Source organism: Scyliorhinus torazame, chromosome 8 (assembly GCF_047496885.1).
Source record: "Scyliorhinus torazame isolate Kashiwa2021f chromosome 8, sScyTor2.1, whole genome shotgun sequence".
NCBI classification, from domain to species: Eukaryota; Metazoa; Chordata; class Chondrichthyes; order Carcharhiniformes; family Scyliorhinidae; genus Scyliorhinus; species Scyliorhinus torazame.
Window position 1 is genome coordinate 240,423,779 of NC_092714.1, and position 25,685 is coordinate 240,449,463.

Sequence of the window (25,685 nt, forward strand, 5' to 3'; positions counted from 1 at the left end):
ACTGTGAATGTGCATTCAAATATATCTGCAAGCGAGTCTGCTACCCGTACTTCAAGAACAAAGCAAAGGGGCCTTATAGATACAGCTATCCATTTATTCAAGTCTGTGATCTGAAATGAAAATTGCTTATTGTCACAAGTAGGTTTCAAATGAAGTGACTGTGAAAAGCCCCTAGTCTCCACATTCCGGCACCTGTTCAGGGAGGCTGGTACAGGAATTGAACCGTGCTGCTGGCCTGCCTTGGTATGCTTTAAAAGCCAGCTCTTTAGCCCTGTGCTAACATACATTTCTAAGGAAAAGCAAAGTCACAGAATAAATAAATCACGAGTAGCAGGAATCATTTTCAGTTTCTGCACAATACTCTGGAGTTTTGAAGGCATTGAAGGCATTGTGTAAGCTACATAATATGAAGTGTTGTACCATCCTAGTTGATTTGCTAGTTAATGGAATTATAGTTCATGGGCACGATCTAACGGAAAGATTTCGAAGTGTGGTGGTGAGTGGGAATTGCCGGGTGCTTTCCGACAGCTGACCCAACGAGACCGCTACCAGTAGCATCACCAATTAGAGCCGGTAATGATGAACCACAGGATTCACGTCGGAAAGGATTATCCCGCCAGCTGATTCACCTGGATCGTGCCCAGCAGCTCCCCACTAACGAGGGGGAGCAGCACTTAAACCGATCCCGCAGCACAAACCCCATACAGCACGCAGCCATACCATCAAGGAGGCCTGCACCACGATTCGGAGATGCTGACCTGGCCAGACTGTTGGATGCGGTGGAGTTCAGAGAAAGTACCCTGTTCCCCCGTGGGTGCTGGCGGATCAATCACATGGCAGCTAGTGCCGCCTATCAGCGCGGGGAGTGTCACCAGAAGGATCGTCACTAAGTGCCATAAGAAGTTCAACAACCTCCACTGGGCCTTATGGCAGTGCCAACACAGTCCCATCACCCTGGAGTTATGTAACACAGACCCTGAGAGGGTTGAACAGGGCAATTGGGGGGGGGGGGGCGGCAGGGGAGGGGGGGAGAGGAGGATCCAGTCGGGGGAGGGGGAGAGGTGGTGAGATGATGGACCTATGAGAATCACGCGAGAATGAGGGCCTCCCTGGACTGCGGTGACCTTGACAGCCATCGGGATTGGGTATCCTCCTCTTTCACATGGTGCCACATCCATGGCACAGCTGCTGCACTGTCCCTTGTTGAGGCAGAGCCTCCTGCGGCACATGCTGTCCGAGATCTCTTCAAATGCCAATGAAGCCAGCGAGGCCATCGCCAGTCTCCCCTTCTGGGTCGCTCCCTGGCCTGATGGGAGGCCGGGTCCTCATGGTGTGGGGCAGGCTCCTGCACATGGGCTGCCTCGAGCCTGTATCGATGTTGCTGTTGTTTCCTTCTCCAGCATCTGGCCACATGGACTACCATTGTGAGGGCAGCTGTTATGGGGTCTACAACAACATCCATAATGTGATATCTCTAAGAATTTGGAGAGGGTGAGAGACTGGCAACCAGTTATAAGACCATGAAATTAGGTTAATCGGCTAATTGAGTCTGCTCCACCATTCAATCATGACAGACATGTTCCTCATCCCCATTCTCCTGCCTTCGCCTCATAACCCCTGATTCCCTTATTAATCAAGAACATCAGAATTGTGCTTGAGGTGCTGTTACCTACAAGGCTACAGACCAAGAGCTGGGAGGTCGAATTAAACTTAATTAAACTTAAGGGCAGCACGGTAGCATTGTGGATAGCACAATTGCTTCACAGCTCCAGGGTCCCAGGTTCGATTACGGCTTGGGTCACTGTCTGTGCGGAGTCTGCACATCCTCCCCATGTGTGCGTGGGTTTCCTCCGGGTGCTCCGGTTTCCTCCCACAATCCAAAGATGTGCAGGTTCGGTGGATTGGCCATGCTAAATTGCCCTTAGTGTCCAAAATTGCCCTTAGTGTTGGGTGGGGTTACTGGGTTATGGGGATAGGGGGGAGGTGTTGCCCTTGGGTTGGGTGCTCTTTCCAAGAGCCGGTGCAGACTTGATAGGCTGAATGGCCTCATTCTGCACTGTACATTCTATGATAATCTATGATAATCTATGATAATAGTTGTTTCTTAGAACATAACAACTAGGAGCAGAAGTAGGCAACTTAGCCTCTCAAGTCTGCTCCACTGTTCAATATGATCATGGCTGATCTCATTCTGGCCTCATCTCCACTGTCCTGCCCATTCTCCGTAACCCTTCAACCCATTACTAATTAAAAATCTGTCTAACTCCTCCTTAAATTTACTCACCACGCTCTGGGGTAGCGAATTCCATAGATTCACAATCCTTGGGGAGAAGTAGTTTCTCCTCATCTCTGTTTTAAATGTTCTACCACCTATCCTGAGACTATGACATCTTGTTCTAGAATACGACCCAAGAGGAAGCATCTACTCCACGTCTACTTGATCCGTACCTTTTATCATCATGTATACCTCAATTTGATCTTCCCTAATTCTTTTTCTAAATTCTAGAGAGTATAATTCTAAACCGCTAAATAATTCAAACCCCTCATCTCTGGAATCAATCTTGTGAACCTCCTCTGAACTGCCTCCAATGCCACTACATCTTTCCTCAAATAAGGGGATCAAACCTGTGCACAATACTCCAGGTGCGGCCTCACTAATGCCTTGTATAATTGCAACAACACTTCCTCACCTTTATACTATATTCCTTTAACTATAAATGCCAACATTCCATTCACTTTCTTTATTACCCACCATACCTGCAGGCTAGTTTTCTGCAATTCATGCACAAGGACACCCAGATCCCTCTGCATCGGAGCACCCCAAGGTCTCTCCCCATTTCGGTTTAGTTGCCCTTCCATTTTTCCAACCAAAATGGATGACCTCACATTTATCCACATTAAACTGCATCTGCCACATTTTGGCCTACTCACCTAACCTATCTATATTCATTTGTAAGATCCTTATTTCCTCATTACAACTTACTGTCCCACCTATTTTAGTGTCTTCTACAAATTTGGCTATAGAACCTTCTATCCGTGTATCCAAGTTATTCATATAGATTGTAAATAGTTGGAACCCAAGGACCGAACACTGTGGCGCCCCATGAGTTTCACCTTGTCATCCAGAAAAAGAATCATTTATCCCGACTCTTTCTTCTGTCCTTCCACCCCAGTACCCTCTGGTCTCCCAAGCCTCCCCCAGCCTTACATTCCCAGCCATCTCTCAGGGTGACACCTAACGAGCCGGTTGTGCTGGGGGACCCTGCGCACCTCCGGACACAGCACCGGCCCCTGAGCACCGGACCCCAGACCACCGACGGGAACATTACTTGGACCTGGTGCAGGTTCCCTCCCCAATCCACACACCCAACCTCGGGTCGTGAGGATGTCCCCGGTGTTGAAGCCCAGCACGTGGGTAATTGACTGTTGGCTGCTGTCTCTGTGGTGTTGACGTCTCCAGGGTTCAGGCAAAGTGTTCAGGCCTCACAGTCTGATTGGGATGCTAGGCAGTAACACCCGCCTGTGACATGGCACGTCGACCCACGGAGTCCACTTGGGAGCTGCGAACATTGCCAATTCCCTATTAGCAATAGTCTTTCTTTGGTTAAAGTGACATTCACCATCTTACCATGGATGGAGCTCTGTCCTGGAGGTGTTCAGTGGAGAGCCGAGAGGCAGCAGTTGGAGTTGCCCCAGTTAGGGGTACACACGATCCGGGCTGGGCATGTCGAATCTGTGGGCGCTGAGCCCCTCATCCCCCAGAACAGGGACAACCCTCCACCAATGGCGTCCAGCCACCCCGACGGGGCTCCAGTGCTTCTGGGCTGGTTGCTCGATTTCCAACATGGCTACTCACCTCCTCCGATCCCCACAGCAGTCACTGCGCTACTTCAGGTTTTTTAATTGGTGTGCTAAACGGCACCTCTGAGTTCGGTCACTGGGGAGCCGGTTAGATCACGGGAGACCGTTACATAGGGGGTCCTTTCAATTAATGGGATGGAGATTGGCTTTAATTGCCAATTGTTGGTTTCTTGCCACGTCACGGCGGGATCTCGCCAACGGGAGCAGGTTGGTTGGGTCGGCAACCGATCGGCGTCCGCTGCGATTCCCGATTTTGGTCTTTTCTGCAATCTAAACGGCTTGTTTGGATTTGCGCCTGCCGCCACGCGGCTGTTAAGTCGTGTCCCTTATCTCACCAAGCATTTTAGAATTTATTTAAAATTCAGTTTGCCAAACTCATCAGAATTGACTGGTTTACAAATAACATTGATGTATAATTGTCGATTACAGATCAAGCACCTTTGTGTCAGCGGTGGGGGAACTTTGAGACAATGGATTAATTTAACCTTCAAGTATATATGGATTTGGGGGTGATTAGGGAGTGAAATTCGAAAAATTTCAAAGCTGACCCCAACCTACCACCAAGTTGCCTATTCCTGGTTTTAACACAGGCAAGTTGGGGGTGGTTGGCGATTAACTCACTTTTAGGAAGCGAATCAAAGGTCAGTCATTGAAAGCGTCCGAGGAGGTTCGGTGCCTCTTTTTTCATATGATTTACTTTTCTTTTTATTAATATCGGTCTGGTTTCCCAGGAAATGGGGATTGTTTTGATTTGGAATGCATTGCCTGCAGGGACCCAACAATAACTTTTAAAATTGGCAAATCTTCTGCAGTCAGGCTAATTATATATTTCCAGTCTTATTTCCAGTTCTGCTGGATTGCTCACTTTGAATGGGAGGAAAGGAACTTATTGGAATACTTTGTGCTGTGCACCAGATGTCCTGTGGACCATGGGCTTTGAATTTTTTTTTAAAGTGTATTTTTTGATATGCATCTTGCCTGGTTGTAAATGTTTGCTTTTGATTAATTATGCATATAAGGCACCCTATCAAGTTAGCTATCCCCCTTTGCCTCCATGCTAATGAAGGATGCTGGAAATGCAAAAAATACAACAGCTGGTACATTTTTGCACTCCCAGCATTTATTTTTAATATATTCACCTGTAATAGATCACATTCAATAGCTACCGTCATTTTGGGCAAAACATCCTGGAGATAATTACAAATATTCTACTGATAGAACAATAATGCCAGATTTCCCCATCCCAGCCATCCGAAAAGGGTGTACAAATATTGAAAAGTCTGCATGAGGCCGCCAATTTCCCTGCCATTTCTGCGAAGAACACTTGACTTTGCCTTGAACATTTTATTTGCATGATTATTGGGAAATATTGTGGTGTGTCTTTCATGTTATAATACCATGATCTTTAAATAAGGGGACATATTTTTGGCAGTGTTAAAATGTTACATTCAGACTACTCTGTAACTAATAGTTCTGTGATCCTAATAATAATCTCTTATTCGAAGAGCTTCAAACAAGAGATCTTGGTAATTGACAATGAGTTAATTTGAAACAATCAGTGAGAAAATATAGAAGAACGCTACTGAGGAATATCTCTGTCTAACACTTGAACATTTTAAAATGATCTCTGATTATGCTTTGACGTATTGATTGGACTCGTCAGGAATTCTCAACTTTCAATTACTTTTCTCACTGCAAAACTTTCCAAATGTCGTCTCAAGATTGTGAAGGTAATTTACTTCTTTCACTTTTCCAATCTTTTCCAGTCACCTCCACAAGATTACAAGATAACAACAGATGAGAGAATCTATTCTTTTTATCTTAATTCAAACATCCTGACGCACTTAAGTCCTTCTACTATTGTAACATCCATTTGTTTCTTGAATCAGCCCAGAGATGTTGCCTCCATTCCTCTAATTGGAAGTCGTTTCGATGTTTTGATCACACTTTTGTGCAAATTAAAACATCCTGATTACAATTTCTTCCAGGACGTGCCTGCTTGTCCTCCTTCTTCAGTTTAGTTTTTATTGTGTATTTTACATGTCTCGTAATGTTCATTATATTATATACCTCTAGAAATTAACTTTCAAATGCCTCTTTTTAAGGTTGAAAAGCACAGGTTTTCCAGTATTGTGTCTTTGGGCGGCACTGTAGCACAGTGGTTAGCACTGTTGCTTCACAGCGCCAGGGATCCCAGTTCGATTCCCGGCTTGGGTCACTGTCTGTGCAAAATTTGCATGTTCTCCCCGTGTCTGTGTGAGTTTCCTCCGGGTGCTCTGGTTTCCTCCCTCAAGTCCCGAAAGACGTGGGGCGACATTCTCCGACCCCCCCGCCGGGTCGGAGAATCACCGGGGGCTGGCATGAATCTCACCCCTGCCGGTTGCCGAAGTCTCCGGCACCGGAGACTCGGCGGGGGCGGGAATCGCGACGCGCCGGTTGGCAGGCCCCCCCGCTCGATTCTCCGGCCTGGATGGGCCGAAGTCCCGCCGATAAATTGCCTGTCCCGCCCACGTAAATTAAATCACCTACCTTACCGGCGGGACAAGGCGGCGTGGGCGGGCTCCGGGTTCCTGCGGGGGGCGCGGGGCGATCTGGCCCCGAGGTGTGCCCCCACAGTGGCCTGGCCCGCGATCGGGGCCCACCGATCCGCGGGCAGGCCTGTGCCGTGGGGGCACTCTTTCCCTTCCGCCTCCGCCACGGTCTCCACCATGGCGGAGGCGGAAGAGACTCCCTCCACTGCGCATGCGCGGGAATGCCGTCAGCGGGCGCTGACGCTCCCGCGCATGCACCGCCCCGAGATGTCATTTCCGCGCCAGCTGGCGGGGCGGAAATTCCTCCGGCGTCGGCCTAGCCCCTCAATGTTGGGGCTCGGCCCCCAAAGATGCGGAGCATTCCGCACCTTTGGGGCGGCGCGATGCCCATCTGATTGGCGCCGTTTTGGGCACCAGTCGGTGGACATCACGCCGTTTCGGGAGAATTTTGCCCGTGCTTCTGAATTGGACATTCTGAATTCTCCCTCAATGTGCCCAAACAGGCGCCGGAGTGTGGCAACTTGGGGATTTTCACAGTAACTTCATTGTAAGGTTAATGTAAGCCTATTTGTGACACTAATAAAGATTATTATTATTTGCTCTGTCATAACCCTATCACTTGAAATGTCTCCCTTGTATCTCGGTGACTGGAGATGAACACAGTATTTAAAGTGTGGTTTGGCCAGAGCATGACAAAGTTTGATCATGATTTTGACCAACTTGCATTCTACTGATTTGGTAATTTAGTTCACTGTTCTTTGTTTTTGAAACTTGAGTCAATTTTGAGGACCTACTCCGTGGGTCTTTCAAATTCATACATAGCTTTTGCAATACAATTCATGGAATATGTGTGAAACTCATCTTTCCAGCCTAGTAACAGTTGCCTGCATTGTATTTTTCATTGTTCCGTCAATTTACATATTCTTCCCTTCCCTGGAAACCAAGCTGATGTGAGGTGCAATTCTATTAATGGTGGCATTACTTTGATCCAATGGCCATTCTTCAGGCGTGCATCTGGGCAAAGAGAACTCTCTCATTGTTCACTTCTGGCTTCACTTCTTTTCACGTCAGGTGATATCTTTTAATTGTACGTAGCTATCCAAGCACAAAATTGTGACCTGTCATACCCGTTGTAATTTGCACACTTTAGGTTTCACACTCCTGGCCTATCAAAATCCCACTCAGTGGAGCCAGCCATTGATTTAAATGGCCAGCTGTCTTCATAAACCAGGTATGCACAAAGCCAGACCTGACTCCAATCCCCCCTTGAGAAAACAGGAACTACTGGGTTTTGGGGTGGAACTTCCGGTTTCGGAGAGTTCTCTGTCGTGGCAAAAATCCAGGCTCATGGGTCACTTCGATCTGAGGGCGCGATCTAACCAAAATAAATCAGAGTCCATTCTGGGCAGGAGTAGCGGAAGTGCCAGGAACTACCCTGCTATATAACGGCATTCTGTTACTATTTCGGGCCCCACAGGGAAATGTCACCCCGAGGCCGCACTTAGCGTCATTTCCTCAGTACAGGAAGAGATCAGGACGACATTTTTAAATGGCACCTCAATCTCTCTCAACCCCTCCCGACGCAATCCCCAGACCTCCCAGGCACCTGGGGTACCCCGGGGCCTGATCCATAGTATGGGCAAAATGCCAACTTGGCACTGCCAGCCTGGAACCCTGGCACACTTAAAATGTATTTTAAATGGGTTAAAACGAGTTCTCAATGGGTGGCACAGTGGCACAGTGGTTAGCACTGCTACCTCACAGCACCAAGAACCTGAGTTTGATCCCGGCCCCGGGTCACTGTCCATGTGGAGTTTGCACATTCTCCTGCTGTCTGTGTGGGTCTCATCTCCACAAGCCAAAGATGTGCAGTGTAGGTGAATCTGGCACACTAAATTGCCCCTTAATTGGAAAACAAATGAATTGGGTACGTTACATTTATTTTAAAAAACATGGGCTAGATTCTCAGCAGCCCGACGCCAAAACCGCGTTCGGCAACAGGACGGAGAATTTGTTTCCCGCACAAAATCAGGACCGGTTCCGCTATTCTCCGTCCCCCGAAAAGTGGCGTAGTCCCCCCTCCGAGTATCCACCACCTCAGGACATTGCCTGAGTCTCGCCCAGCTATTCTCTGTCCCCGACCGGCCAAATTCATGACAGCCTGATCCTAATCTGGTCCTGCCATTCGGGAAGCTCGGGTGGCGGCTGTGGTCTCAGTCCGGGGCCGCCACAGTCGGGGGAGGGCCGATCGGAGGGCAGGGGGGGGGGACTTAATTCAGGACTGGGGGCCGTGTGTGCGGCTGGTCCAGGTCGAGCGGGCAACCGATGCCTGGCACTATTTTGGCGGTCCAGGTCTGCGGGATGTGTCCGCCATGGAGCACAGCGCGACCGCTGGAGGCAGAGGTGCGGGGGAGCATATCAGCAGCTGGAGCTGTGAGCTCCACGACAGCTGCCTGTTAGCCTCCTGCAAGACGGTGAATCTGTGGCCTTTTGACCCCACTTTTCCTGCCGTAAAAGACCACAGATTTCACGATGACGTGTGGACATCGACCCAAAAACAGAGAATCCAGCCCCATTTCTCTGATCATCACAAAGCAGTTTTTGAAATGTGGAAAAATAGATCTTTCACCTCTTTATCGTTTTCATCTTTTGACGAATTGTTACAAAAAGGCCATATTTACTGCCTATCCCTAACTGCGCTGAGAAAGCGGTGATGGACCTTCGCTTTAAACTGCTAACAGGTCTTGTATTAATGATTTTCCCTATGTTAGGTAGGAACATTCTGGATTTTGAAGCAGCAATGATAAAGAAATGGCAGTTTTTGCCCAAGTATCAATAATGAGTCATGTAGGGAGGTTGGAGGTGCCAGTGTTTCCATGATCTTACTGCCCTTCCCACTCCTTGGTGCTACCCGGTGTGAAGCTGCGAGATGCTGCAATACATCCTGTGGATAGTATAAGGCCACAGTTGGTGTGCTGAATTATGTAGCCATCTGGGATGGCCACTTCCAACTAAGCACAGAGCAACTTGCAAAGACTAATGGGTAAAATGGACAAGCCAAGAGTCAGGCAGGTTCTGAGCCTGAAATGCATAGTTGTCAGCAAAGTCCAAACGGTATCAAAACCCCGTCCCATTAGCATGTTAATCAGGCTGATTAGCAGGTGATGGCCCATCTCCCCCAACACAAAGGACTGGTACTCCAGCAACCGGGACAGTCCCAGACAGTTCGGCACTACTCCCAGTCCAAGGGAAACACAAACAACGGGGTCAGTGACCGCTTGGAACACGCCGAGCCATCCAGATCCCCGCCCACTTATTGGCTAAGGAATCGAACAGAGTGATCAGGGATCACCCAATTAGTAAGGCCCAAATCGAAGGACCGCCCAAAAGAGGTCAAAAGCCCCCAAGTATAAAGGAAGAGTTCGCCATATACTCGCTCTCTTTTGGCCTTGGTACCCCGGTCACTGCCATTGCCAACTGCCGCAACACCAGAAGCAAGTTCGAGTTCAATGCCCGCTACCAGAAGGCCGAGCCCAACCGAGCAGCAGTTACCACTTCGAACCCAAGAGATCCTGAACAGCGACCACTGTTCCCTGACCTAAACCGGGTGCCCGAAGTTAAGTACAGGTTGTCTTAGTAATAGGAATTGTTACTCCTAGTAGTGTATGTTGCATGATTGATTGCATGTAAATAAAGTACCCTTGACCTTGAACAAACTAACTGGTGTTTGGCTCTTTGATCGATAGCCGGTTGAAACCTGTGGTGGTATCATTCGATACCTGACGACTCTAAGCATTCAGACATTGACAATATCGAAAGAAGGCAATTCACTGATTGCCCTTATTGGAACAGAGCCAGAGTAAAGAGCATAGTAAAGAGAAATCGTCAACAATCAATACAGAAGAACCTTCATACTCGCGTCCAATTCAGTGACACATACAGGGTTCCAATTAAAATATTCAAATGATGTCAGGTCATCCAATGTATTTTTTGCGTCAGTCACCAATAGCTACAACCTCCTCAGCCCACTCACAAGCCATGGACACAATAGGTCAGGACTCATCCATTTATAGTGCTGGTTGCAGTGATCAGTAACTGCAGTAATGGAAAATTAGAAAGAAGATTGGCATTTTTCTTATTCTTTCCTTCATCCTCATCATTTGTCATTTTTTATTCATTCATGGATGTGAGTGTCGCTAGCAAGGCCCAGCAATTTGCGCCATTGTCTGATCACCGTTGCATAGTTGGTGGTGAGTACTTTCTTCAACCACTACAGGCCAGCTGATGTTGTTATACGTGCAGTGCTGTTAGGAAGTGAGTTCCAATGAACTGGTAGTGATGGAGAAATGGCAGTACAGCTCCAAATTGGGATGGTGTGTCTTACTTGGAGGTGAACTTGCAGGCGATGATGTTTCTATGCACTTGTTGCCCATGTCCTTCTAGATGGGAGAGGTCATGGGCTTGGGAGGCAGTGTCAAAGAAGCGCCGATCAAGTTGCTGCAGCACCTGGTGTGCATCGCAGCCAGGTTGTACGGTGGGAGAGGGAATTCATGTAAGGTAGTAGATGGGGAGCCAATCAAGCAGGTATTTGGTGATGAGCCATTCGAGTGTTTCTGGAGCTGCACGCAGCCAGGTCGGTGTAGAGCACTCCACCACACTCCTGGCTTGTGTCACATGGGTGGTGGAAAGGCTTTAGAGAGCTGGGAGGTGAGTTACTCACAGCAGAAAACATACCTGATCTTGTCATCCGAGTAGTGTTGGTGGTCTCATTGAATTTTGGCCAATGGTATCCTACACACTCTCTCACCCCTGGATGTTGAAAGTGTGTGATTTTTTAACCGCTGCAGTCCATGCAGTGAAGGTACTTCTACATTGCTACATTCTACATTGGGAGAGAGTTCCAGGCGTTTAACCCAGCAACAGTTAAAGAACAGCAATATAAGTCAGAATGGTGCGTGACTTAGAGGTGAAATTCCAAGTTATAATCATAGAATCAAAGAAACTTTTGGTCATCCTCACCATGAGTTTAACTGGACCAGTCACAAAAATATTGTGGCTACCAGAGCAAGTCTGAGGGTTGATATTCTGTAGAAAATTACTCGCCTCCTCACTGCTCATAGCCTTTGCACCATCTACATTGCACAAGGAAAGAGTGTGATCGGTTACCCTCCACTTACCTGAATGAGCGCAGCTCCAATAACACTTAAGAAACTTGACACCAAGCAGCATGCTTGATTGGCAGCCCATTCACAACTTTTAACATTCACTCCCTCCATAACTGCTCGGCTATGGCTGCAGTGTGCATCCTGTGCAGAATACACTGCAGCAACTTGCCACAGCTCCTTTGATAGCACTTCCAAATCCCTTGACCCCTACTGCCTAAAAGACAAAGATACCAGGAGACACCATCACTCACAAGTTCCCCTCCAAAATGCAATGCATCTTGTGGATGGAACACACTGCAGCCATAGTTTCCAACCAGCAGAGGGAGTGAATGTTTAAATGGTGGCTGTGGTGCCAATCAAGCTGCTGCGTTATCCAAGATGATATTGAGCTTCTTGTGTGTTTTTGGAGCTACACTCATCCAGGCAATTGGAGAGGATTCCACCACACCTTTGACATGGCCTGGTGGACAGGGGGCTTTATAAAACCCATAAGACCATAAGATATAGGAGCAGAATTAGGCCACTTGGCCCATCGAGTCTGCTCTGCCATTCAATCATGGCTGATATTTTCTCACCCCCATCCTCCTGCCTTCTCTCCATAACCCCTGATCCCCTTATTAATCAAGAACTTATCTATCTCTGTCGTAAGACTCAGTGAATTGGCCTCCACAGCCTCTGCGGCAAAGAGTTCCACAGATTCACCACCCTCTGGCTGGTGAGATTCCTCCCCGTCTCTGTTTTTCTGCCACCCGCTGTCGGTAGTGGGGTCCCCGATGCGGTGGAGAATCCGGCATTCTGCAAAAATCGGGATCTCTGGCCCCCTGCTGGTAGCAAGATCAGAGTTCATGCCCGCTCGCCAGCAGGAGGATGCTAATGGATGGACATGAGGCTGAACGACCCATCTGCTTCCACTTAGCAGGCCCGACAACTGTCTCCGGGATCTCATGATTCACTGGTCCTGCAGCCGGGAATTACGTGGGCGGGGATTACAACAGGTATCACCAAACGTGAACTTGACGTGGTGGTTCTCGCAGTGGGCCAACGGGGTAAGTACTGAAGGGAGCCCCCAAAGTTCATCTGAGGGCCAAGCTCCCACCCCCCCACAATGCATGACCTGCCTGCAAACCCCTCTCCTACAATACACTCCCCTCTCTCTGCCCCCTCCCCAAAGGTTCCCTAAATCAGGAACCCCCTCCCCCCCGGGTCCCCAACAGGGTCCCACGAACGATAGGGACCCCACAGGTCCCACTAACTATTGGGAACCCCTAACTGAGTGGCACCTCGCAGGGACCTCCTAACCATAGGGACCCTCCACAGGGACCCCTTAAGTAGAGGGACCCCCACAGGGACCCCTAACTAGAGGGATCCCCACAGTGGCCCCCTAACTAGGGAGACCCCCCCAATGAGAGGGACCCCCGCTCCACAGAGTTAAGTGCACAGAAAGCACCCCTTCAGACTTGAGTGATTTTGATGTGTTGAGTTAGAAATTGAAAGCACTCAATTCTCCTTGCTGTGGTTGATGTTTATAAACATTGTGGTTTCAGCACTGAGACTTACTCATCCAGGAAGAAGATGAATGAAGCAAAGCTTACAGCTGGTTTGTGGAAACCCAGTCAATCATAGCCCACTCCATGAAATGAATGAGTGGCTTGCAGTTCATGAATCTGAGTTGTTTAAACACAGATCACAGCTGTTCTTCTTCCAGGAACGAACATGTGGAGCTTCCAGGTAAATGTTGCAACTGTAATTGTTTTCACTGCCTCTAGACTGCTCTCTAGTTAAGGGGTCTCTAGGGGGGGGGGTCCATCTAGTTAGGGGTACCTCTAGTTAAAGTGTCCCTGTGCGGGGTTCCACTAGGTGGGAGGTCCCTATGAGGGGCCCTCTAGTTAGAGGGTGCCTGTGGGGGGTCCTTCTAGTTAGGGGGTTTCTGTGCATGGTTCCTCTCATTAGGTCCCTGGGGGGGGGGGTTGGATCGCCCCTGCACATGACGGAAGGGGAGAGAACCAAGATGAGCCATGTGGGGGCTGCTTTGCAATACATGGTAGTGGGGTGGTGGCCAGCCGCGGGATTTTGTTTACGGGCCGCCTGGCTGTGTGTAACATTACGAGAAATTTACAGAACTGTAAGGGTTAATTTTAGGTCCCAATCAACCACTAAGGGAGCTAGATGCAGAACGGTATAAAACATTGATGCTAAGCCTCCTGCGAGAGACGAGAAGGCTAGAAGACAGACTGTAGGAAAGCTAGTGTGAGTGAGAGCAGATCATAGTTATTGAATTAATGTAGAGATTAGTGATAGATGAGTGTAGAATGTATGATTATTGTCAATTGTTTATTGTATAGAGGTAAGAGTTGAATTCAATTAAGTAGTGTAAATACATCTTTAGCTTTGTTCAATATAAAAGCTAGTTGTGGCCTTTGTGAACACTACGCCAACTATCCTAGGATCTGAACCACAAAGAACACCACTCTGTGCAGCATCTTATTTGATCTCTAAACCATCCTGAAACATGCCACTGTGTGTCAGTCACCAAAATATTAGTGGAAGGTTTTGAATGGAGCCCACATACGCAATTCCATGCAAATTATATCTAATCAGCACTTGAGTACCAAACCTGAAGGTATCGAACCTGGGTCCCTGGCACTGGGAGGCAGTAGTGCTAACCACTGTGTCACCGTGCCACCCAACATTGCCGTGTCAATCTTAGAATCCTGGGTGGGGTGAGATCTGGGAGTTCTGGTAACTGTGAGAAGGGCAAGTGAGATGCAGTAAGATGGAAGGGCCAGGGTCTTATCAGTGACACCCAAGTCCCATGGGAGAAACACATTAGGTGGTTGAGTGGTGAGGTGGTTGAAGGATAGATGGTTCACTTACTATGGCGGTGGGAATTTTCCTGCTCTGCAAAGCAGTTCTCCTCTGCATCTCTACATTGACCACCCTGGCTACCACCTACCAGGCCACAGTAGTCAGCAGGAATGGTCTAATGCAGCCATCCCTCGGGAAGAGGTTGTCCCACTTTTCTTGAACTTCCTCCAGGAGATGCATTGCTCAAGGAGGGAGGCTTGCTGCCTTCTCCTGCTTATCCTTCTTTCCATTTATGAAGGCCTGTCCATGTGCATTTTAAGTATGGCATGCAGACATGAGAACGGGACACCTGACTTCTTGAAATGAGACTCCATGCAGAATACAGGCATGCATGACTAATGAGGAGGGGAGTGCACAATTGCATGTAAAAGCCTACTCCACTCTGTGGGCAGGAGAAATTCCAACGTTCTCATCCCTCCACAGAACTGATGACTGGAGAAGAAGATTCTGCCCAGTGAAATATCTGAAATGCTCAGAGGAATTAAGTTTGCCAGTTAGAGAGACTATGTGAAATTATGAAAGAAAAGTCATGTGCTTTTGGAATTATATCACTGAAACTTGCTGGTGTAATTGAAAAGTAAATGATAGGCACAAACTCACTTTTTTTCAAAAGCTTGGTCAATAAACAAGCTAAAATAACTTTTAATTTAAGAACTATTATCAGGTAGGCTGTAACTATTATTAAAAACTCTAAATTAGATGTGAAGGTGGCTGGAGAGCTAACACACAGGAGGAGTGGCGCTGCTAGTCAAGAGCAGTATTACGGTGGCGGAGAGGATGCTAGATGGGGACGCTTCTTCCGAGGTAGTATGGGCTGAGGATAGAAACAGGAAAGGAGAGGTCACCCTGTTGGGAGTTTTCTATAGGCCTCCAAATAGTTCTAGGGATGTAGAGGAAAGGATGGCGAAGATGATTCTGGATAGGAGCGAAAGTAACAGGGTAGTTATTATGGGAGACTTTAACTTTCCAAATATTGACTGGAAAAGATATAGTTCGAGTACATTAGATGGGTCATTTTTTGTACAATGTGTGCAGGAGGGTTTCCTGACACAATATGTTGACAGGCCAACAAGAGGCGAGGCCACTTTGGATTTGGTTTTGGGTAATGAACCAGGCCAGGTGTTGGATTTGGAGGTAGGTGAGCACTTTAGGGACAGTGACCATAATTCGGTGACGTTTACGTTAGTGATGGAAAGAGATAAGTATACACCGCAGGGCAAGAGTTATAGCTGGGGGAAGGGCAATTATGATGCCATTAGACATGACTTGGGGGGGATAGGTTGGCGAAGTAGGCTGCAAGTGTTGGGCACACTGGATAAGTGGAGCTTGTTCAAGGAACAGCTACTGCGTGTTCTGGATAAGTACGTACCGGTCAGGCAGGGAGGAAGGCGTCGAGCGAGGGATCTGTGGTTTACCAAAGAAGTGGAATCTCTTGTTCAGAGGAAGAAGGAGGCCTATGTGAAGATGAGGTGTGAAGTTTCAGTTGGGGCGATGGATAGTTACAAGGTAGCGAGGAAGGATCTAAAGAGAGAGCTAAGACGAGCAAGGAGGGGACATGAGAAGTATTTGGCAGGTAGGATCAAGGAAAACCCAAAAGCTTTCTATAGGTATGTCAGGAATAAAAGAATGACTAGGGTAAGAGTAGGGCCAGTCAAGGATAGGGATGGGAAGTTGTGTGTGGAGTCTGAAGAGATAGGCGAGATACTAAATGAATATTTTTCGTCAGTATTCACTCAGGAAAATGATAATGTTGTGGAGGAGAATGCTGAGACCTAGGCTATTAGAATAGATGGCATTGAGGTACGTAGGGAAGAGGTGTTGGCAATTCTGGACAGGCTGAAAATAGATAAGTCCCCGGGGCCTGATGGGATTTATCCTAGGATTCTCTGGGAGGCCAGGGAAGAGATTGCTGGGCCTTTGGCTTTGATTTTTATGTCATCATTGGCTACAGGAATAGTGCCAGAGGACTGGAGTTTAGCAAATGTGGTCCCTTTGTTCAAAAAGGGGAGTAGAGACAACCCAGGCAACTATAGACCGGTGAGCCTCACGTCTGTTGTGGGTAAAGTCTTGGAGGGGATTATAAGAGACAAGATTTATAATCATCTAGATAGGAATAATATGATCAGGGGTAGTCAACATGGCTTTGTGAAGGGTAGGTCATGCCTCACAAACCTTATAGAATTCTTTGAGAAGGTGACTGAACAGGTAGACGAGGGTAGAGCAGTTGATGTGGTGTATATGGATTTCAGTAAAGCGTTTGATAAGGTTCCCCACGGTAGGTTATTGCAGAAAATACAGAGGCTGGGATTGAGGGTGATTTAGAGATGTGGATCAGAAATTGGCTAGCTGAAAGGAGACAGAGGGTGGTGGTTGATGGGAAATGTTCAGAATGGAGTTCAGTTACAAGTGGCGTACCACAAGGATCTGTTCTGGGGCCATTGCTGTTTGTCATTTTTATCAATGACCTAGAGGAGGGCGCAGAAGGGTGGGTGAGTAAATTTGCGGACGACACTAAAGTCGGTGGTGTTGTCGACAGTGCGGAAGGATGTAGCAGGTTACAGAGGGACATAGATAAGCTGCAGAGCTGGGCTGAGAGGTGGCAAATGGAGTTTAATGTAGAGAAGTGTGAGGTGATTCACTTTGGAAGGAATAACAGGAATGCGGAATATTTGGCTAATGGTAAAGTTCTTGGAAGTGTGGATGAGCAGAGGGATCTAGGTCTCCATGTACATAGATCCCTGAAAGTTTCCACCCAGGTTGATAGGGTTGTGAAGAAGACCTATGGAGTGTTGGCCTTTATTGGTAGAGGGATTGAGTTCCAGAGTCATGAGGTCATGTTGCAGCTGTACAAAACTCTGGTACGGCCGCATTTGGAGTATTGCGTACAGTTCTGGTCACCGCATTATAGGAAGGACGTGGAAGCTTTGGAGCGGGTGCAGAGGAGATTTACCAGGATGTTGCGTTGTATGGAGGGAAAATCTGATGAGGAAAGGCTGATGGACTTGAGGTTGTTTTCGTTGGAGAGAAGAAGGTTAAGAGGAGACTTAATAGAGGCATACAAAATGATCAGGGGGTTAGATAGGGTGGACAGTGAGAGTCTTCTCCTGCGGATGGAAATGGCTAGCACGAGGGGACATAGCTTTAAACTGAGGGGTAATAGATATAGGACAGAGGCCAGAGGTAGGTTCGTTACGCAAAGAGTGGTGAGGCCGTGGCATGCCCTACCTGCAACAGTAGTGAACTCGCCAACATTGAGGGCATTTAAAAGTTTATTGGATAAGCATATGGATGATAATGGCATAGTGTAGGTTAGATGGCTTTTTGTTTCGGTGCAACATCGTGGGCCGAAGGGCCTGTACTGCGCTGTATCGTTCTATGTTCTATGTAAAGTTTACCAGTAAGCTTCAATTTGTTACCTCCAATCTACGGGGAACATTTCAACCCAATTCATTCTTCTCCCTGTAAATCTAATGGTTTCAGTTGACGAATTCACACCGCATTTTAATTTTGCATTGCTGTGCACAGCAGTGATAGTGATGGGAGGACCATGCCGCTTATCAGCATGCTGGATTAAGCAAATGTCTCTTGCTAAATCATTTTACATTCACAATTAATTCGGTGATGCTAACTATCCCATCTGTGTGCATTCACTGAATTCTAATATGATCTTACTCCCACCCCTATAATATTCCCTTCAAAAACAAAGTCGCCCAAGGAAAAGCTCTGCTGCAACATTTGTTTTTTCCCCCCACGAATTCTTGCAGCTCTGCCCGCAGAGTAAGCAGGGTTTAATGGTTTGTTAACAATGCTGTAAAATTCTGAAAGTTCTTTTCCTATTGACCTCTTGCTCAGTGAATTCTGTTAAGCAGAGTGTGATCATTACCCAGAATTTCAATAATCATGGGATTCAACTAGTGTTTAAATACAAGTAAAACAGAAAGAACTGCTGTTCGATCTTTGGTGGATGATCAAGATTTTGAAGCTGATTTTTCTCTTCACTGCACAGTTCCCAAGCATTGTTACGAGGAAACAGGGGTGATCTAAGAAAATAGAAACATGATAAATAGGAATGGGAGTGGGCCTTTTGGCCCCTGGAGCCATTGAGATCATGGCTGATCTGATTATGACTTCTACTCCATTTTCCTGATGTTCCCTATTACCCCTGGCTCACTTGTACTTCAAAAATCTGTCTAACTCAGCCTTAAATTCAATTTGTTAGGTTTTGGAATTATTTCCCACCCAGAGTAATGGTAATTGGTTCATGTGTCTCTCTTCTTATCTCTCTCTCTCGATCTCTGTGACTACCTCCAGTTTTTAACTCACCAAGATATCTGTGCTCGTCTAATTCTGGTCTCTTGAGCATCCCAAAAATCCCATCATGAGCATTGGCAACCGTGCCTTCAGCTGTGATAAGCCAGGAATTCTGGAAATCCCTTTCTGAACCTCTCTGCTGCTGTCACCTCCTTCAAAAAAGTTCCTTAAATCATATCTTTTTGACCAATATCTGTGGTACAGTATCAAATTTAGTTTGGTAACACCTTGCAACCTTTCACCAAATATGTTTTATTACTGCAAGTTGTTCATATATTCTACATTCTAGAATTAACTTGTCACAAGACAGAAGAAAATGATTTGGATTGGACTTCGCTATTACAGTAACCAGTTTGAATACGTTTTTGGTACTGGTTATTTATGTACACAAGCAGACTGCTGTTGCCTTTTATCACTCCCCTATTCAATCTCACCAGATGTCAACCTTAAATGTCAAATTAGGGTGGCATGGTGGCTCAGTGGTTAGCACTGCTGCCTATGGCGCAAAAGACCTGGGTTCGATCCTGGCCCTGGGTCACTGTCTGTGGGGAGTTTGCACATTCTCCCCGTGTCTGCATGGGTTTCACCTCCACAACCCGAAGATGTGAAGGTTAGGTGGATTGGCCATGCTAAATTGCCCCTTAGTTGGAAAAAAATAATTGTGTACACTAAATGTTTTTTTTTTTTAAATGTCAAATTAATCTACACCCAGAAAATTGACCTGGCTAAGCACCAGGCTGATGGTATAGATAGAAAGCATTCCCTGGAAAACTTCTGCTGCTGAGGAAAATGAAGATCCTTACATGTCTTCTCGCATACCCTCTGGTTCCAGCTATTTTAGCAAATACAAATAATATAAATAAATCACTCTGACACAAGTATCTGTACCCATTGTTGTAATATATTTTAAAAAAGAAATATCAGCATGTGATCATCTTGAAGGAAGTGCGTCATGTGATCCAGCCTCAGTTTCACTTCGGCCTGGAGCAGAGCACAAACGCACAGAGCGTGATTTTCCAGTCATGCCCACCACTGGCAAGGCCAGAAAAGCCTAGCCACAGCTCTGATGTCCTCATGCTTTCTATCAATATATACATGTTCACATTTGCCTGTTCTTAATAAATTAACCCACAATGCGTTTTCACAATCCTTTATGAGTGAGTGGTGCCTGGACATCACCATAATACACACGATACCCATCCACAGTACAAAACTCTCCATCACAAACAAAACTGTTGGAAAGGTGAAATAATTCCATTTCTTTCCAAGTCTCGTGTCCTCTGGTTGACATTTTGCTTGTTTTCTGCCTGAGTCATAATGCATATTAGGTTTAATAATCCACAGTAGCAAATTTAAAATTACAATTCCCTTAATGCATTTTTCTTTCAGTCAGGAAGTTGGCTGAATGCATGCTGGAAGCTGGCACTCTTCTTTACATCGAGAATTACATCGTGGTTCTCTCAGAAACTGGCCATTCAGCCTTCTAGGTCCATACTGGTGTTTATGTTCTCCTCATACCTTCTCCACCTGACATCATCTAAAAATATCAGTGCATCTTTCTATTGCTTTCTCCATCATTAACTTACTGAGTTCCCGTTAAATGCTGTGGTAATCGCCTCAACCGCAATAGCAAGTTCCAGCTGCTAATTACTTTTTGATAATGAAGGTTCTCCAGAATTCCTCATCAGATTTATGTTCCCTATTTGTGGACTCCGCCACATGTGGAAACATTTTCTCTGCAGTAAATCTCGTCGTTTGCAATTTCCCTGTTTGCGTATTCGCTTATTTGTGTTTTGTACATCGTACACAACATCGCCCATCGTGCGAACAACAGTCGCTTATCCTCATTTCCTTTCAAACAGGAGAAGCAGGTTTCTTCCATTAGATCTGGCCGTGAACATTTAATTCTCTTTTATTAAGCACCTTTCTGACAGGGGTGGGTCATTTTCCCTCAATGAGGATTGTCTGTTTCTAAAATTTTCAATGCATATATTACTCAGAGACTACCCCCACCCCACCCCCCGGCCACCCCGCCAATCTGTCGTATGCAGGTACCACAATTTGCTGCCCTCACATTGTTGGAACCCATCTAATTTCCTCCCATTAAAAACCACGTTCATCGTTCGTGATTTCACCGTTTGTGAGGTTTCACGGGAATCTAAACCCCCCCACGAATGGTGGGACTTTACTGGATGACTAATCTATCAAACCTATTCATGATTTAAAGAAAACCTCACTAACTTATCTTTTTTAAGGTAAACAGCAGCTTGTTCAAGCATTCCTTATAGATTTCTTATAGTATCATCCGCACAGATTTCTTTGCATCTTCTCCAGTGCTTCTAAATCCTTCTTGGTGCATTCCATGGAATCATATTGTGGGTCACAGTCTAGGGATAAATACTAGTCTTCAGGACCAAAAACATTGAGCACAGGAGTGCATACTGGAAATCCAGGCATTCATAAAATCAGAGGATGATAAAACACAGTAATCTACCTACTTATCATATCATGTTAAGTTTTAAACTGCATAATGCAGCCCTCTCAGTATTAACTGAAGTGCTGCTTCGATCATGTACTTAGTCCTGGTGTAGACTTGAATACACAAATTTCTGACTCACAGGCAAAAGTACAAAGAAAGCAACAAGTTTCAAGGTCAGGTGATAATTGGTAAGGAAGCCAAAGTTAACTTTAGGGTTGATCAAGGAAGCTAGTCTGTGATGGCATGTGCACATTATGCAATCTGAGTAATTTGTGTAATTAAACTTAACGGAAATCTGTAAGAATGAAAGACGATTGTGTCACGTGTAGAAAATGTTATGTTGCTTCAACCCATCATCTCCAGTCCATCTCTTTTGCACTCAGAAGCAAAGAGCTTAGTTCCTAGATGAGAGCTTGAAGGATTCTTTCTTCTCTCCCCCTCCACTCCAGGCATTGACAATTGATGCATACAAGGTCACTGGCCACCCTCTAGCACATCACTGAGGTGACCATTCATCTTTGGGCCTTTATAGCAACAGAAGATCCTTATCCCATCCCTATTGTTTTTTAGAGTGTCATTATCTGGTACAGGCCCTTGATTTCTCTGCCCATCACTTTTCTTCTTCTCCTTACTGTCTTTTTCTCGCGTTTTTGATTCCCCCTGCTCTGACTCCTTACATAGGTTCCCATTCCCCTGCCATATTAGTTTAAACCCTCCCCAACCACTCTAGAAAGTACCCCCCCAAAGACATCAGTCCCGATCCTGCCCAGGTGTAACCCGTCCAGTTTGTACTGGTTCCACCTCCCCAGAACATGTCCCAATGCCCCAGGAATCTGAAACCTTCCCCCACACACCATCTCTTCAGCCACGTATTCATGCGATATACCCTGCTATTTCTACTCTGACTAGCACATGGCATTGGTAGTAATCCTGAGATCACTACCTTTGTGGTCTGACTTCTCAACTTGTTTTTCAGCTCCCCATATTCTGCATTTACAACCCTTTTTTTTAACCTATGATGTTGGTACCGATGTGCACCACGACCACTGGCTGTTTACCCTCCCCCTCCAGAATGTGGTTCCTCCGAGAGGAATTCACTCATATGCATCCTGGTCACATGCGCCATGTGCACCACCTTGAACTGGAACAGCCTTAACTTCGCACATGAGGAGTTGAAGTTGACCCTGTGAAGAGCCTCACGCCATATTCACAGGGGTGGCGCAGTAACCAGGACCCTCAGACACGACCCTTTGTGCAAAACCTCCTCCATTCGTCCCCATTTACAGTTCGAGTCCTTGAAACACCCCTGCACCTTGTCGATATTTGCTGCCCAGTAGTAGAACAACAGATTGGGTAGTGCCAACTTTTCCGACTGCCTGTCACTTTGCAAAAATGTCCTACGAACTGCAAAAGAAAAGCTTGGGAGGAAGATGGGAGACACTGGAACAAAAACAAAAACCTCGGGAGAATATTCATCTTCACCATTCTGTACCCTTCCTGCGAAGGTCAGAGGGAGGGTATCCCACCTTTTCAAATCGGCCTTCACCCCTTCCACCAGATTATAAAAGTCAAGTTTATGGAGCATGGGCTCAATCACGGGCCAACCGGATTCCCAGATACCGAAAACTAGTTCTGACTAATGAAACGGCAGCCTGCCCAGATCAGCTCCCCTCTGGGGTGTGTGCGTGTGTGTGGGGGGGGGGGGGGGGGGGGGGGGTGCAATCATGCCCATATTCAGTTTGTACCTCAAAAATGAGTCACACTGAGCCACACTTCCTGAGTAACTCCATCATCTCCCAACATTGGAGAGTGGGTCCCTGAAATATAGTAACAAATCATCCAGATATAAGGACATCCTATGCTCTCTCCCCCCACACTCTATCCCCCTCCATCTGTTAGATGGCCTCAATGCAATGGCCAGCGGCTCGATTGTTGATACAAACATAGGCGGAGACAATGGACACTCTTGCCTTGTACCCCTGTTCAGTTGGAAATACCCCAAGCTCAGGGCGTATGTATGTACACTCACTGTGGGGGCTCAAAACGAAAGCCTAATCCAGGAAATAAATTTTGGCCCAAAGCCAAACCTCCCCCAAGTATCTCAAACCTATCAACCCTCTTCTCTGCGACCATCACAATAATTACCTCTGGCTCGGTCCCCAGCAAGGGTGACAAAACCACATTTAACAGTCTCCTAATATTGTCACACATCTGCTGACCCTTAACAGATGCAGTCTGTTCCTTAGAGATCACTCCAGGCAGGCAGAACTCCAAATGCGTTGCCAATGCTTTAGCCAACAACTTAGCATCACCGTTTAACAATGAGTTAAACCAATATGACCCACATTAAACAACCTTTATTAGTGTCACAAATAGGCTTACATTACCCTGCAATGAAGTTACTGTGAAAATCCCCTAATTGCCTCACTGCGGCGCCTGTCTGGGGACAGTGAAGGAGAATTCAGAATGTCCAAATCACCTAAAAGCAAGTGTTTAGGGACTTGTGGGAGGAAACCCACTCAGACACGAGGAGAACGTGCAGATTCCGCATAGACAGTGACCCAATCTGGGAATCGAACCTGGGTCACTGGTGCTGTGAAGCAACAGTGCTAACCACTGTGCTACCATGCCCTTCTTCAGGGTCAAGGAGATCGATGCCTGTGCCAACATGGCTGGCTGGGACAAGAAATCATGAAACATATCCAGCAAAAGTAAAACAACTGACCCCCAAATTATTTGTAAAATTCAATGGGAAATATGTCTGCATTGACCGAATACAGCTCAATCTCCTCCAGCCCTATCTGCACCTCAAACTCCTGCCTTCTCACCTTCTCCAACTCTGGAAAGGTCAACCCATCCAAAAATTGTTTCACTGATGCACCCGCAGGTTCTGACTCATGCAATCCACCGTAAAAGGCATTGAACACACACTGACCCTCTCTGGGGCAGAAACCAACCCATCACCCAAGTCTCCCAGGAGGCAACCTGCTGCCTCAGCTGGTGAGCCAACAAACGACTGGCCTGCTCCCCATATTCGCAGTATGTCCCCCTTGAGCATCACCACTGGCGCACTGCCTTGCCCATCGGGACCAACTCAAAATCCGTTTGCAGCTTTCTTGTGTCTGCCAGTAACTCCGGTGACAGGGCAATCGAGTACTGGCAGTTTACCCCTCACCCCATGAACATCAATAACTGCCTCGCCACTCCAGATGAACTCAAAGCCTTGGGATTCGACCTATGCATCCTAAGATCTAAATCACAATTGAAATCCCCCCCCTTTCCATCACATAATTAACGTCTGGAATAGAAGCCAGAACCTTATTAATGAATGCCATGTCATCCCAGTTTGGTGCATACATATTAACTAACACAACCGGCGTACCTGCCAACGACCCACTAATGATTATGTACCTCCCACCTGGGTCTGCTAATACATTAATCGCAGACATGCTAGATTCTTATTAATCAACACAGCGCCCCCCCCACCACCCCCCCCCCCCCCCCCACCACCACCACACCTTGAAATCAAAACCTGAGTGATATACCTGCCCAACCTAACCCTTCCGCAACCTTGTTTGATCTTTCATTTTCCGATGGGTCTCTTGTCGGAAAACCACATCAGCCTTCAAACTCCTCAGTTGCGCAAACACCAGAGACCGTTTTAATAGGCCATTCAACCCCCTCACATTCCACGTTATCAACCAGTCAGGGGGGCCTCTGACTCAAGATCAGCCATATACACCATGTGGGGCAATCTAGCAATGCCCTGACATGCGCCACCTCCTGGCCCACCCAAGATGGCTACCACATCAAGCCAGTCCAAAAAGAAAGGATCCGCCACTGTCAGCAGTCCACTGCTCCCTTTCCCCATCCTTGCTCCCTGCACCATCCCATCCAGAAAACCAAACAAACAACCAACAGAGAAACATAAGCCCCCCTCGCCCCTTCCCATCCCCAAACCAACCAGTAACAAAAAGCCTAAACTCGTTACCTTAAAAAAACACAAACACCCACCCCCAATGGTAACCAGCTGTAGGCATCTCCCCCTCTCTGTTCCCGTTAACTAGCTATACTACTAGCAGGGTGACCCCCAAAGTCAAAGTCAACTAACCAATTGCCCCCCTGCCCAAACCAAGCTTTAATAGAAACCACTGAGGAAACCATTTAGGCACGGCACGGTAGCACAGTGGTTAGCATAGAATCATAGAATTTACAGTGCAGAAGGAGGCCATTCAGCCCATCGAATCCACACTCGCCCTTGGAAAGAGTACCCCACCCAATCCCATACCTCCACCCTAGCCCACACATCCATCTATCCCGTAACCCCACCTAACCTTTATTGGACACTAAGGGCAATTTAGCATGGCCAATCCACCTAACTCGCACATCTTTGGACTGTGGGAGGAAACCGGAGCACCCGGAGGAAACCCACACAGGCATGGGGAGAATGTGCAGACTCCACACAGACAGTGA

General features: G+C 46.9%; 1 protein-coding gene across 9 annotated transcripts in view; it reads right to left on the reverse strand.

Moving 5' to 3' along the window:
* Window positions 1-25,685, reverse strand: part of LOC140428486 (receptor-type tyrosine-protein phosphatase T-like) — a 1,877,905-nt gene that overhangs the window by 991,805 nt on the left and 860,415 nt on the right. The window lies entirely within an intron of this gene.